We start from the raw sequence: 14,958 nt of genomic DNA, 5'->3' as shown, positions 1-14,958 counted from the left end.
TTAAGAAGATAGTCTATTTACATTTCCTGGTGGTCAAGAATTTGGTACCATATTAAAGTATCTTTTTGTTAATTAGAGTACTTGTAGGATTTAATTAGCTGACATTTCATTTAAAGTAGCACTTTCCTCAATTGTTTACTACTGTAGTTTTTATCAGAAACCTGGTAGTTTAAACTATATTTAGAAGGAAAATTAAAAGAAATGCTATGTTTAGATATAAGCAATTTATAATATCCATTTAATGGCACAAATGTCTTCAAATTTGCAACTGCCTGCAAGTTAGCAGACTAAGTAATCTCCAGTTGCTGTTGAATTCAATGTGTTTTATTACCTGTCACCAAATTAACAATCTTAAATCCTTATTTTCATCCTTTCCTCCCAGAAACTTGAATAATATTTCATCCTTCTAATTCTCTATTTCAAGATCTTCCATATTCAGGATTCATTTACCCAAAATTAACTTCATTATTTACAGTATAAATCACCTTATGTAAGCAGGTTAGTCTGTTTCATTATTTTGGCAGGCACCTTCTCAAATTTAAGATATTTTCCCCCCTTTACATTGTTCCTTTGTTTTCTATCTTGGTTAAAATTGTAATTAAATTGAAAATAATAGTTCTCCCATTTGCCTTTTAGTTATTTTTTTAAAAATCCAGCGTGCCTTTATTTATATATCCACTTCATTATTTACTCATAAGGACATTCTATTTTCTTTTTTTTTTTTTTAGACAAGGTCTTGCTCTCTTGCCCAGGCCGAAAAAATAGTATTATGCAAGAGCATTTTTTAGAAAGAAATTAAGGACTCCATGATTGCTAAAAATTAAAATTATTATATTTAAGGTGGATATTATCTTATGGGGTGCACTTTCTATTTTGGGTCTGAATCATATCTTATTTAACATATGTTCAGTAGTTCTATCACATCGTTTAGAAAATAAAACAAGTCAAAGAAATATATTGCCTAACACTGTTTTAAATGATAACAAATGAACAAAACCTACAGAGCTCTGACCCTATTAAAAAAAAAAATCCAAAACAAAACACAAAGTTTGTCCACTTTGAAAATATGGATATGTCTCTTCATGTCACATTATTCTTAGTATGTCTAATAGGTTTACTTTAAAAGCAATACATTATTTTATTTCACTGATGGATGCTTAGTTTGATTCCATATATTGGCTATCGTAATAATGCTGCCGTGAACATGGGAATGCAGATATCTCTGAAATACTGATTTTATTTCCTTTGGATAGATATATAGAAGTGGGACTTCTGGATCATATGAGAGTTTAGTTTTTTTAGGGATCTCCACATAATCTTTTTTTGTAATGGCTGTACTGATTTACCTTCCCACCATAGGGTACAAGGGTTCCCTTTTCTCCACAAATTTTCCAACACTTGATTTTTCATAGTTTTGATAGTAGCTATTCTAACAGGTGTGAAGTGATAGCACATTGTGATTTAAATTTCTCTGATGATTAGTGCTGTAGATAATTTTTTATATACCTGTTGATCATTTGTATGTCTTCCACTGAGAAATATCTATTGAGATGCTTTGCCCATTTTTCATTGGGTTATTTGTTTTCTCACTATTGAGTTGATTGCATACATAATATATTTTGGATATTAACCCCTTATTGAATGTATGGTTTGAAATTTTTTTCTCCTAATCCAAACGTTTTCTCTTTACTCTGCTCATCGTTTCCTTTGCTGTGAAGAAGCATTTTAGTTTGATACAATCCCATTTGTCTATTTTGCAATATTTGCCTGAAGTTTTGGGGTGAAATTCAAAATATCACTGCCCAAACCAATGTCATGGAGATTTCCCCTATGTTTTCTTCTAGTAATTTTATAATTTAAGATCTTATGTTCAAGTCTTTACTTAGTTTGAATTTTTTTGAATGTAAGGTATTGGTGAAAGGTCCATTTGTCTACATGTGTATATCAAGTTTTCCCAACACCATTTATCGAAGAGACTATCCTTTCTCCATTGGGTGTTCTTGGCATCTTTGGTGAAAATCAACTGACTGTGTATGCATGGGTTTGATTTTCAGCCCCTTACTCTAGTCCCTTGGTCAATGTATCCTGCTTTTATGCCAGTACCATACTGTCTTGATTTCTACAGCTTTATCACATAATTTAAACTGAATTAGTGTGATGCCCCCAGGTTTGTTCTTTTGCTCAAAATTATTTGGCTATTCATAGTCTTTTGTACTTCCATATTAATTTTATCTTTTTTCTATTTCTATGAAAAATATAATTGGGATTTTGATAGAAATTAAATTGAATCTGTAAATCACTTTGAATAGTATGGAAAATTTAAAATTAATTTTTACAATACATGAATATGGGATATCTTTCCATTGATTTGTGTCTTATTCAATTACTTTCATTAATGTTTTATAATTTTCAGTGCTAATGTTTTATCTCCATTTTTAAGTTTGTTCTTATTTTATTTTTGTAGCTATTGCAGATGGGATTTATTTTTGATTATTTTTTATGATAGATCACTTTTAATGTATAGCTGCTGGGTATTTTTGCATCTATATTCATCAGGGACATTGGACTGCAATTTTCTTTTCTTTTAGTGTATTTGACAAACTTTGGTATCAAGATAATAATGCTGGTGGGCCGGGCGTGGTGGCTCACGCCTGTAATCCCAGCACTTTGGGAGGCCGAGGCAGGAGGATCACGAGGTCAGGAGATCCAGACCATCCTGGCTAACACGGTGAAATCCCGTCTCTACTAAAAATACAAAAAAATAGCTGGGCGTGGTGGCGGGCTACTGTAGTCACAGCTACTCGGGAGGCTGAGGCAGGAGAATGGCGTGAACCTGGGATGCAGAGCTTGCAGTGAGCCGAGATCGTGCCACTGCACTCCAGCCTGGGCAACAGAGCGAGACTCCCTCTCAAAAAAAAAAATAATAATAATAATAATATTCCGGTGTTGAAAATGCATTTGGAAGTATTACTTTCATTTAGATTTTTTGGAAGTTTCTGAGGATTTGTATCGGTTCCTAAAATATTTGGTAGAATACAGCAGTGAAGCTGTAAGATTCTAGGCTTTTCTTTGATGGAATAATTGTTGTTACTGATTTGATTTCCTTAGCTGTTATTCAGTCTTACTGAATAATTTGTTCAAATATTCTTTCCTTCATGATTCATTCTTAGTAAGTTTTATGTTTTCAAAATGTATCGATGTTTTAGGTTCTCCAATTTGTTGTCATATAATTGTTTACAGTAGTCTCTCATGATCCTTTGTGTGTCTATAATATCAGTTGTAATGTCTTATCTTTCATGATTTATTTAAATCTTCTCTCTTTTTTCTTAGCTAGCCTAGAGATTTATTTTATCCTTTCGAAAAATAACTCTTAGATTTATTGATATTTTCTATTGTTTTCTTAGTTTCTATTTTATTTATTTCTTCACTTCTTTATTATTTTCCTCCTTATACCAACGTTGGGCTTAGTTTGTTCTTTTTTCTGTAATTCTATGATGTGTAACAGTAGGTTGTTTGAGCTCCTTCTTCTTTTTTTGGTGGTGCTTTTTATTGCAATTAACTTCCCTCTTATAACTCCTTTTATTGTACGCCATACATTTTTTCTATGCTGTATTTCTATTTTCATTTGTCTTAAGATATTTTTAAGGTTTCTTTTAATGCTTTCTTTATTCCATTGCTTGCTCAGGAGCCTGTTGTTTAATCTTCACATACTTGTGATTTTCTCTCCCATCACTGATTTTAAGTTTTATACCATTTTTATCAGAAAAGATACTTGATGTGATTAAAGTCTTCTTAAATTTGTTAAGACTTATTTTGTCACTTAACATATGATCTATCCTGGAGGTGTCCAGTGTGCTTGAGAAGAATTCCATTTGAATGGAATGCTCTGTATATTTTTGTTAAATTTATTTAGTCTAAAGTGTAGTTTGATGTTTCCTTATTGATTTTCTGACTGGATACTCTGGTTGATTGTTTAAAGTAGGATATTGGGGCTTCCCAATATAAATGTGTTGCAGTCTATCTCTTCCTTCAGATCTGTGAATATTTGCTTTACATATTTATGTGCTTTAATGTAGTTTCAGACAATATTATTTGGGGCATGTGTGTAAGTGCATATGTCTGAATGTGTTTTAGTACGAAAGATATGTTAGAATCTATCTTTTTCACCATGACTTTCTTTTTGTCTCTGGATTATTTTTACAAACTAAATATTCCGTTGTCTCTTAGGGCTTACAGTATGAGCTATGATATTCAGTACCCTGGAGAGCACCACAATATTTCATTGCCCTGTGGGGTAACATCAAGGAGAATAGAGAAATATAATGAAAAATAACGATAACAAATCTAATACTATCTATGCTTCACCTGATTCTGTAACTGCAGAAATATGGGAGTTCAATTTATAAACTGCAAATGCAGTTTAGTAAATTGTCCTTTTACCTTATAATTTTCCATATTGGTTGACTTCAGTCTCTTTAGTTGCATTTAATCTCTTTGCAAATATCCATCTTTTCAGTTTAAATGTCTTTTGCCTGGGGAATCCAAGTAATGGTTATAAACTGTGTTTTTTTTTTTTTCTTAAAAGAGATGATAGAAAGGCTCTCATTATACATTAAACTCTTCAGTTTTGACTCAGTCATACTGTAGGGAAAACACTGAGGGGAGTGAATCTGAGTTTATCCAAAGGAAAAGTGATTTTTTTTGTCTGAAATATTCTTACAATGATAAAATTTATATCATTATAGAAAGTGTTCTGTCCTTTTGAAGTTGGCAGTATTTCAAGTTCACATTATAAAACAAGGACTTCAGAAGAAAGGAAGACTTTAAGTGGTGAAAACTCACACAACATGAAAACACTAAATTATTTCAAGGCTGTAAATCTGTGTATCTGTAACTCTAAATTAGTACTGTTAAGTTACCACTTGTGGAAACTGAATATTACTAAAAAGTACAGTAGTGTTGTTTTGATGACAACATATTTAGAAATATGTAAAATATTCAAGTCATCATCAACAACTTCTTAATGAAGCATCTATAAAAAGCCATGTGTGTTAGTAACAAATGATGATCAGTGAGAATATAATACTCATGAATTACTTGACAAAGAAGCACAGAAAAGAGCTATAGACTAGTCTGAGCAGAAATTATGGAAGAAGAGACTTGTTTTTAAGGCCCATTTTGAAGCTTCTACAGTGGGTTTAAACAATCTCTTGGTATGGAACTATTTTAAGAAAATTTGAAAGTGTGATGTTTTATTATATTTATCCAAAGTGGATTCAAGACCATTTATAAAAAGTGGTCTTGTTGTCTTTTGAGCTATTTCCAAAAGGATGCAGTTTTTAAAAGACCAAGCAGGTTGGAGTTGTAAATGAAGTGCTTGATGAAAGATCATTATTAACTTTGCCTTTGAAATTGATGGAGAAGTGATGTTTGAGCCCTAATCACTGAGCTAATAATTCACCTTTAATCAAAATCAGATGCTTAATATTTTGTATAATTGTGATCACTGAGGTTATTTTCATTGAACTGCTACCATTCCACTCTTTCCTGCACTAAATTTCTGAGCCAAAAAACTTCTGTGGATCTTAATTTAAGAAACAGGCTTTACAGGACAGGCGCAGTGGCTCACGCCTGTAATCCCAGCATTTTGGGAGGCCGAGGTGGGTGGATCACGAGGTCAGGAGTTCGAGACCAGCCTGGCCAAGATGGTGAAACCCTGTCTGTACTAAAAACACAAAAAAATGGCCAAGATGGTGAAACCCCATCTCTACTAAAAATACAAAAAATTAGCCCAGTGTGGTGGCACGTGCCTGTTATCCCAGCTAATCAGGAGGCTGAGGCAGAGAATTCCTTAAACCTGGGGGTTGGAGGTTGCAGTGAGCAGAGATTGTGCCCCTGCACTCCAGCCTGGGCGACATAGTGAGACTCCATTTAAAAAAAGAAAAGAAAAGAAAAGAAAGAAACAGTTTTTACAGTGTCTGCTTTTCTCTGTTGATTTTGTTCTTTTTTACCTGCTTAGTACTCAGTGTCTTTCTAGGTTATGTATATTGTGCTATGTTTATCCCCAAGTTGCTGGAATATTGGATATTGTCCTTCAGTGGCAGCCTGTCGATGGATTCCTGTTGTTCGTAAATAAGACTCATAACCCTCAATGCCATTCTGCCTAGACTTCAGACTATGGGTTTCAGCATGCATCTCTGAACGTTGTTTCCTGCCTACATGTTGGTATCTGTTGTTAAATCATCTCAGGCCTCAGAGGTTCCTCTTTCTGGCAGTGATAAGAACAATGATGCAAGCTTCAGACTGTTAGTATTCTTTATCTGGTTTCCAGCTAGATGCAGTCAACTGCCTCTTGTAGTTGATAAAGCTCTCCTCATTGCCTCTCATGCTTCATTTTGGTACCTATTTTAGCTGAGGTAACCTGCAGTATTTAGTTGCTTAATTTATAAAAAAAAATTTTTTTATTAAAAAAAGGATCTAGTAATATAATGTGATGTTTTAGAGAGATGCAAAATCACTTGATTTTAAAAGTATCTAGAGATTAATGAATAAATACATTAATAATTGAATGTCATATTATTGCCATAAAATATTTAATGCAAACATGTGAAGTCTCATTAAATATATTTAGCATTTCACAGTTCTCATATTTGCAAGATATACAAATATGATTTTACTTATTTGAAAGAGCAGAGAACAATTCTTTGACAGGTTCTCAGCTTAGCTTTCCAAAACTAAACTTCATACACAAAAGACCACATCCATACAGACACACACATTTCTGTGTTCATACTCAAAGTAATATATTCCTCTCTATATAGACATATACACTTTTATACACATACACAAATATATCCTCTCATTAAATCTCTGGAAATAAAATTATTTCTATTGTATTAGATATAAAATGCTGATTTTAGGTAACATTTGATGTTCATGAGGAGTAACCAAAATAAAGTGACCTATAAAATTCCCTAATATTAAGAGATAATCTATATGCATTAATTTATTGTTTCTTTCAAAAATATATTTAAATAAATTCATGGAGATCATCATGACATTCTGCTGTACACATGGGATACTGACAAAGAATATCAATTTTATTAATACCAGGGGATAACTTTCTGTACAAAGGTTGAGTGTGAGGGGGAGAGACCAGTCTTCCTTCTCCTCAAGTCCTCCACAAGACACCACTGCTGCAGCTAACACTACTTTTATTGTGAAGACATGGAAGTCCTTCTAGAAACTCCACCTCACATTCTTTCTTTCTTTTTTTTTATTATTATACTTTAAGTTTTAGGGTACATGTGCACAACGTGCAGGTTTGTTACATATGTATACATGTGCCATGTTGGTTTGCTGCACTCATTAACTCCTCATTTAGCATTAGGTATATCTCCTAATGCTATCCCTCCCCCCTCCCCCACCCCACAACAGTCCCCGGTGTGTGATGTTCCCCTTCCTGTGTCCATGTGTTCTCATTGTTCAATTCCCACCTATGAGTGAGAACATGCGGTGTTTGGTTTTTGTCCTTGTGATAGTTTGCTGAGAATGATGGTTTCCAGCTTCATCCATGTCCCTACAAAGGACATGAACTCATCATTTTTGCCACAGAAGGTAACATTCACAGGTTTTGGTAATTAAGACATGGACATATTTGGAAGACATTAATCTGCTTACCACTTGGTGGCCGTATAATGTATACATTTATAAAACACATGAAAATCAATTTTTTGTAAATGTATGAATTTATTTCCAGACCCTTTATCTTATTTCATTGGTTGATGTGTCTGCTTATACGTAATTTGTACACTTCTGTATAAATTACATTTATGTATCAATGTACATTTATGTATAAATTATGCATATGTTTATTTATACGTATACATTTATTTATACAACCATTATGTAAGTAATTATAATTACATGAAATGACCATTAAACTGAACATAACTAAAAATAAAATAATTTGAATATAATTCACATACTATTAATATCTGAGGAAACAAATATATAATTTTTAGATTATCAGTGTTAACCTAGTAAAATCTTAAAAGTGTGATTCTGTCTTACATCAAAATGTTAAAAATGAGAAATTATGGTATAATATGGATAATTTATCTAAGTGATACCAGTATCAGGTAATTACTTCCTGATTATTATATATATTAATATAACTTAAAAGCAGACTCATGTAGACATATTTTCTAAATGTAAGCTCTGCAATAAACCTATTAGACAGATATTTTCAAGTGATTAAGCTAAGGTTTCAAAACTTTGAAAATATAATAATAGAAATAATTATTCATCTAACGCTAGAATTTACATCCCTTTGTTGCCGATACTACATCTGATGTGAGATAGTCCCACAGCCCTTGATACTAAACTTAGCAGCTAGGACTTCGATGTACAGTTTAGCTTTTTATTAGATAATTTTGAAAAAATGGGACTGGAAGGAGAATGAGATGAAGATAAGGTAAATCTCGACAGCTTTATTGAAAATCAATTTTCTATAATTTTGTGGATTTATTTATGAACTCTATATCCTGGTCCATTTGTTGATGCATATGTTTTCATGCTAGTATCATGCCGTTTTGATTACTATAATTTTGATTTTGATATCAGGTAGTATGATGCCTCCAGCTTTGCTCTATAGCTCAAAATTGGTTTGGCTGTTTGGGGTATAATAATAAAATAAATAAATAAATAAATAAAATAAAATCTCAAAAAAATAGTTTCTTTGGTTGAGTACTTAGAGTTTTTATGCTAGACCATATTGTCAAAAAAACAGAAAAAAAATCAATTTTTCCTTTTTCTCTTAGGAGGCCTTTCATTTCTTTCTCTTGCTCAATTGCCCTAAGGCTTCCAGTACTATGTTGAAAACAAGTAGTGAGAATGGGCAACCATGTTTTATTCCTGATCTTAGAGAAAACTCTTTCAGCTTTTCTCATTTGAGCATGATGTTGACTCTGGGTTCATCATATATGGAATTTATTGTACTTTGATACATTCATTTATCAAATGATTCATTCATGTATCTTTGATACATTCATTCATGTGTCTTTGATACATTCATTCTATACATAATCTGTTAAGAGTTTTTATCGTGAAAAGATACTGACTTTTGTCAATTTATTTTTCTGCATCTATTGATATGATCATACTAATTTTCAATAAAAGTGCCAAAAATATTCAATGGAGAAAGGAAAGGCATAAAAATGGTGTTCGGAAAACTATATATACACATGTAGGAGAATTGATTGGATCTTTATCCCATATCATATCCAAAAATAAACTCAAAATTAATTAAAGACAAATATAAGACACGAAACTCTAAAACTTCCAGGATAAAACAAAGGGAGAAAGTTTCACAATATTGATCTGGGAAACAATATTTTGGATTTGACTCAAGAAGCTCATGCAACAAATGCAAAAGTAGACAAATGTGAATACATCAAATTAAAAAGCTTCCAAACAGCAAAAGAAGTAATCAACAGACTGAAGGAACAACTCAGAGTGGGAGAAAATATTTGTAAACCACACATTCAACAAACAGTTATTATCCAATATAAATAAGGAATACAAGCAACTCAATATCAAAAAATAACATATAAACCAATTAAAACGTGGGCAAATAATTTAAACAGACATTTCTTTAAAATAGACATACAAGCTGCCAAGTTCATGGAAAAAGTCTTGATACCACTAAGCATTAGGGAAATACATATTAAAACCACAATGAAATATAATCACACACCTGTAAGAATGGCTTTTATAAAAAAGACAAAGGGTACAAAGTTTTGGTGAAGATGTGGGAAAAAGGCAACCCTTGTACATTGTTGGTAGCCATTACAAAATACCTGCATGGAATTATACCGTGTCTAGATCAGCAGTTTTTAAAACGAAATAGAAACTAATAAAATCGAAAAAAAAAAGAAAAAAGGTAAAAATAATTTTGTGAATATACACACGTACACATCTGTACTGTATAGAAGTGTAAAAACTACTGTTCAATGTGGATTGCAATTCAAAAGTATAAATCCCATTGACCTAAATGATACCATCAAAGCTTTTTACCACAACGTAAAGACCCTTCATAAACAAGCTTTGGAACAAAGATTCAGCATCATCTCTTGCAACTCTGCATCCTTGTATGGTCCCAAAGTCTTGAATTATTCACAACTTCTTAGAATCATTATGATCTATAGGTTTATTCCAGTTTGTCTTTAATATCTTAACACAGAACATAAGATAATTTATAGATTCCAATTAAGATAATTTGGTATAATTAGCCTGTAGTCCCAGCTACTCGGGAGGCTGAGGCAGGAGAATGGCGTGAACCCGGGAGGCGGAGCTTGCAGTGAGCCGAGATCGCGCCACTGCACTCCAGCCTGGGTGACAGAGCGAGACTCTGTCTCAAAAAAAAAAAAAAAAAAAAAAAAAAAAAAAAAAAAGATAATTTGGTATAATTAATATATTTAAACTAACATAATTTACAGACTTAGATAATCTTTCAAGATAATATTCTATGCCAGTGGTTTTCAAACTTGAACCTGCCTCAGAGTTACTTGAAAGGTTTGTTTAAAAACAGATGCTTCGACCAAAATCCCTATACTACTTAATTTAGTATATCTGTGATTAGGCCTGAGAATTTGCAGGTGGTGTTAGCTCTAAGATTCCAGAAACCACAGTTAAAACAGGATTCGTGTCTCTGGTCTGGTTTCTGAATTTGAATATGTTTTTTATTATAGACAGACTCATGTTTCACATAATCATTTGTTGTAGTATAATTGTCTGGTTTTTTGCTCTCACTTAAGACAGTAGAAAAATGTGAACGATATTTTGGGGCAAGAGACATGAATTTTATTCTTCTATTTGGACCACCTAACTAACAAAACAGAGAGGTGTCTCAACATTCTTTATTAAATGCCTTAATGAAAAGCTTAATTTTGAAGACTTTCACCATATTTATCTTTTAAAAGCTTGCTTTCATGCACTTAAAATACTCAACAGGAAAAGAGCCTGATAACATACTAAGTGCAGCTATAGCTTCCTTACATATCTGGTGAGTAATAAAATGCCTCAGAGACAAAGATGAGAGCACAGAGAGTTATTTCATGGTCCCGTTAGCTACATATTTATAATAACCAGAGACCTTATGAAGACATTTCCAAAAGATATTCTAAAAGCCAGTCTAAATGTCAGACAAAATTTTTTAAAATTTAGTGTTCAAGAGGTGAAGAAATGTTTAGAATAGAATTTAAGTTAATGTCACAATAGGTTTCAATAATGTTACAAAGTTCATTCCTAGTTTTGAAATGTCTGTAAAAATAAAATTTAAAAGAAAAAACGTATGAATCAAATTTATGTTTAACTGAAGAATTTGAAAGGGACTGTGTATTTTACTTTATAAATCCATTTCATTGACAGTTTCTTGTAACATATGCCAATCATCTTTACTGTATTATTTCCTAGTATCATTTTCCTAACTTCAGACATGAAGCTATAAATCAGATAAAATATATGCAATAAGCAACTGAATGCCATTTGAATATAGGTGGGAATTGAAGTCTATAAAATAAGAAGAGTATGGAAAATCTAATAGCTCAATTAGGCAATGTGAGTGGAAGAGGAATTAAAATTTTTTTTTGCCCAAACTGGGTGACAAAAATGGAAAGAAGTTATCAATGAATTGTGTAAGCTTATGTATTGCAAAATGCCTTTAATTATAAACATCAGATTTCACTATTAAAATATAGATTAAATTACTATTTAATCCTAAATATTTACTATTTAATTACTAAATTAAATAGTAATTTAATAGATTACTATTTTAATCACTATTAAAATATAGATTAAATTACTAAGATATGTGAAATCAATTGGAGAGCTCAGGCAATTCTAGAAAAAAAAAATCCTACATATGCAGCCACATTCACCAAGAGAACCAGTCTCTGCCATCACTAACCTCAGTTGTTAGACTCACATCCATGCCACCTCTTTCATAGTCAATAACTTGTTCAATCTGAATACCTGCTACTAACCGAGGAGCCATCCCAAAGCTGATAGTGTCCAAAACAGGACATCTCTTGAAAATATATGCCAACGAAATAGATGCTTGACAATTTTGCCAAAAAATACCAAATTAATCTCCTGCACATTCATGTGGTGTGATCTGACCCCCTTCTGCTGGCCTACAAGGGACTGTAGAAAAGGTAATTATTAGTATGTCCACTTTTTCATACAGATCCAGTTTAGAAAGGATATGCAATGGATGTTTAGCAAACTTAACTAGAGCATCTGCAGCAACCTACATCTTAAGTGCTCAATATCCACACTTTAATAGCAACAGTAACATCTGCCTAATGCAACTATTCCTGCTAAACACACACAGATGCGCACAAACTTACCGCCCCCCCACACACAAGCACAATAATTCTATAAAGTGATGCCCCAATTTTCATAAATTGTCAGTGTATTTTCTAGTTAAATCCCAATCTCATCTTGAATTTCATAATGAAGTGGTGAAATGTTACAATTAAACTGAGAGGAATCCCATCATAATATATTTTAGGGGACTCTATAGAGGGAACATGAACATTTAACCACATATCAGCATGAAGAAGAAACTGTGGGACATCCTAGTGTACTTATGATGTACTAGTCATGAATTCATAGTTTCCATTTAGAATGTCTTATTCCGGTAACCATACCACATCGACTTAGCATGTGCATATCACATCAGACAGTGGAACTTTTCTAGCTGTGTCCTTTGGTGTTTACACTTACGTCAGGATGAGTCTATTAACTTTTATTTTTGAAAATACAGAATATTTGGATGTGTCCCATGGAATCATGGGGATTCAGAATACTTCTCCCCGCCTCCATCAAGTTGTGATAAAATTATATCCTCTTGATAAATAAATTTTGCCATTTAACAAGATGTCCTCCTTTTTTTTTTCCTACTGGATTGGTGAAATGAATATTTGAACAGGATCAGGAAGAAGAGTCAAATTCTAGCTTTCTGAATTAACATTGTTTTTCTGGTAGAAACATTCTCCATTTGATGTCTGCTCTTTTATAAGACTAGATGCTCTTTTATGATAGGGTAAATGATAAGACGTGTGAATATCATCAGCACATTGATGGATCAGCACATAGCCTCAGTAATATATTGAATGATGGAAAATTATGCATTCAGGTTTAGATATTCACTGATAGGGTAGTTGGCAGAAGCAATATAGAAAGAAAACACAAGTAAGTAATCAGAATAAACTATATATTCAGCAAATAAAATTGCTGGAGTTGGTTTAATATATTTGACTTGTCCTCTTAGTTATTATGTCTGCTATTTTTTCACTGGACAGAGAAAGCCATATCTCTGGGGACATCTGGAAACTGCTACTGATTCTCGTTTAAGGTAAATGCTACTAAACGAAGTAATACTTTACAATATGGTGGTGTTGCGGGCTAAATGTTTGTGTTTTCCCCAAATTTTTATGTTGAAGCCCTAACCCCCAATGTAACAATTTTCAAAGATAGGACCTGTGAGGAAGTGATAAAGGTTAAATGAGGTCATAAGAAGGGGGCCCTAATCTGATGGAGCTGGTACACTTACAGGAAAAGGAGGAGACATCAGATAACTCTCCACCAGGTAAAGACACAGCAGGAAGTCAGCCATAGATAGGCAAGCCAGGAAGAGAGCCATTACTGGAAACCTAATTAAACAGCATCTTGATTTTGGACTTTCCAGCCTCCAGAACTATGGGAAGTAAATTTCTGTTGTTTAAGCCATCCAGTCTGTAGTATTTTGTTGTGGTAGCCTGAGCTAACTGATAAAGGTGTATAATCTTTAAAACTTCTTTGTTGGGACGCAGGGACTTTTTGTTTGTTTTTTAATTTATGGCTAACAGGTTAAATAATCTAATAAACAGCCTTATTGGCCACTTGACCAGTATGGCACACAGTATCTTGCTATAAATTTTGCCAAAGCTCTCTGGAAACCAAGTCCATTGCAAAAATATGTGTTCTTCCTACTCTGTAGACAAAGAGAATCCAGTGAAATAAGATGGTGATCTAAAGAGCTGTGCCTGGAACTCACTCGGGTCCCTCATGTTGTACTCTTTCTTCTGCTAAACAACATCATTTGCTTTTATTGAAAGCTTTTCATGAGTATGCTCCTTACAGTCTTTGAGTCATTTGAGATTTCTGAGTCTGTCACACTTAGAGGTAAGCAAATGTAGAGAGTAAGCTGTAGTCTGTATTGCTGACATATTAACTTAGCCTGTGATGTTAAGGTTAGTCTTGATTGAGTGCATGTGTAACTATTGGAAAGAATAGTCGTAACTGGAAAAGAAAGAGATCGACAGCCACTACTAAAGTCACCTTTTACAATGAATTTTTATGAGCCAATTCCAAGTGTCCATACACACCCCTTGAAATGAATGCTTTGTCAAGAATCTCTCATGCTTGTTCTTTTCATATCCTAAACAGGTAAGTAAACCCTTAGCTTTAATCTTGATTTACTATAGAGCCATGCCAATGGTCATCTGTCTTACTGGTAAATTGACTAATCAAGAGTACTATTTAAATTGTGCCTAGTGGGGAGATTTCCCTCTTCCACTTTTCTTCAATATCACTCCTGAGCTATAATGTTCTAATTGTCCCTTTCTCCTCTGTAATTTTGTTACTGGAGTCTGATACTGAAATTGCAGAGTCAGCTTCTTGATAATATAGAGATGATCTTTGAATATCTAGAGATCTACAGATACTTTAAATAAGCATTGGATTCATTGGGTTATCCAGGTCAAGTGTAGAACTATTCTACTGCTGGCTGGACCTACTTTGAGATCATTGCTTTGCTATGAATGCCAGGTGCTCAAATGTGAAATATTTTAATTCTAGGACTATAAATCATGCTGCTATAGAGACACATGCCCACATATGTTTATTGTGGCA

General features: G+C 33.1%; 1 long non-coding RNA gene across 1 annotated transcript in view; it reads left to right on the top strand.

The window, feature by feature from the left end:
• LOC131381176 (uncharacterized) overlaps positions 1-13,389 on the top strand; it is a 62,772-nt gene extending 49,383 nt beyond the window's left edge. The window contains exon 4 of the long non-coding RNA XR_009209719.1: positions 13,368-13,389. This is a non-coding gene — a long non-coding RNA (uncharacterized LOC131381176). The remainder of the gene's footprint in view (positions 1-13,367) is intronic.
• The last annotated feature ends 1,569 nt before the right edge of the window (positions 13,390-14,958 follow it).

Source organism: Hylobates moloch, unplaced genomic scaffold (assembly GCF_009828535.3).
Source record: "Hylobates moloch isolate HMO894 unplaced genomic scaffold, HMol_V3 SCAFFOLD_14, whole genome shotgun sequence".
NCBI classification, from domain to species: Eukaryota; Metazoa; Chordata; class Mammalia; order Primates; family Hylobatidae; genus Hylobates; species Hylobates moloch.
This window is presented reverse-complemented; position numbering and strand designations above follow the sequence as displayed.